The sequence below is a fragment of the Rhea americana genome, unplaced genomic scaffold, assembly GCF_003343005.1.
Source record: "Rhea americana isolate MKP2758 unplaced genomic scaffold, rheAme1 scaffold_713, whole genome shotgun sequence".
Classification (NCBI taxonomy): domain Eukaryota; kingdom Metazoa; phylum Chordata; class Aves; order Rheiformes; family Rheidae; genus Rhea; species Rhea americana.
In genome coordinates, this window is record NW_028186883.1 from 16,032 (window position 1) to 17,371 (window position 1,340).

Genomic DNA, 1,340 nt, shown 5'->3' on the forward strand with positions numbered 1-1,340 from the left:
CCAGGAATGGGTGCTGGAGGTGTGCATGGGTGCTGAGAACGGCTGCTGGGAATGGGTGCTGGGAATGGGTGCTGGAGGCAGGCATGGGTGCTGGGAATGGGTGCCGGAGATGGGCACAAGTGCTGGGAATGGGTGCTGGAGGTGGGTGCTGGAGGCGGGCACGGATGCTGGGAACAGGTGCTGGGAATGGGTGCTGGAGGTGGGTGCTGGAGGCAGGCACGGATGCTGGGAACGGGTGCTGGAGGGGGGGCATGGGTGCTGGGAATGGGTGCTGGGAATGGCACCCGGAGGCAGGCATGGATGCTGGGAACGGGTGCTGGGAATGGGTGCTGGGAACGGGTGCTGGAGGTGGGCATGGATGCTGGGAATGGGTGCCAGAGGCAGGCATGGGTGCTGGGAACGGGTGCTGGAGGCGGGCATGGATGCTGGGAACGGGTGCTGGGAACGGGTGCTGGGAATCGGTGCCGGAGGCGGGTATGGGTGCTGGGAATGGGTGCTGGGAACGGGTGCTGGAGCGGTGCCGGCACCCAGCAGGGGTGCGGTGCCCCGGGGCGGCTCTGCCCGGGTGACGTGGCCGGCGTTCTCACGCTCGCCCGCGGGCGCCGCGTGCAAAGCCCTCGTGCACTCACGCCCTGGCACACGTGTGCCTGCCTGGCCCGCATGTGCAGCCCGGCCTTGCACATGCGTGTGCACACCCAACACTCACCCCTCCGCCACCCAAGCTGGCACTGGTGGGTGGGGGCACCCATCGCCAGTCTTGCACGCTCGTGCGCACCCTCTCAGCCCTCACCTGGGGCTTTGCACTAACCTGCCTTGCACTGGTGTGTGCACACAAAACCCAGCTTTACACTTGCACGTGCACACACAAGCCAGCTTTGCACTCTTTGCACTCACACTCAACTGGGCTTTGCACACACCACCTGCYTTTGCACTCATGTGTGCCTGCCCAACCTGCCATTGCGCTTGTGCATGCACCCAAAACTCAAGTTTTGCATGCGCACACTACACCCCACTTTGCACTAACATGTGCGCACACAGCCAGGCTTTGCACTTGCGTGTGCATGTTCCACCGGGCTCTGCACTCGYGCAGGGGTGCACAACTTGGCTTCACACTGACACACGCACACACAGTCCTGCTTTGCAGGCCGGCACGCATGCACGTGCTCCCCCCCCACACACCTTGCACGCCCTTTTTGCACACGCGCGTGCACACGCATCCTCTTCTGCACGCGCCCGAGCGCGCACTGCCCCCCTCCTTGCACGCACGTGTGTGCACGCGCGCCCCTCTTGCACGCAGCCCCCTTGCGCGCGCGCGCCCCCCTTGCACGCGCGCCCCTCGG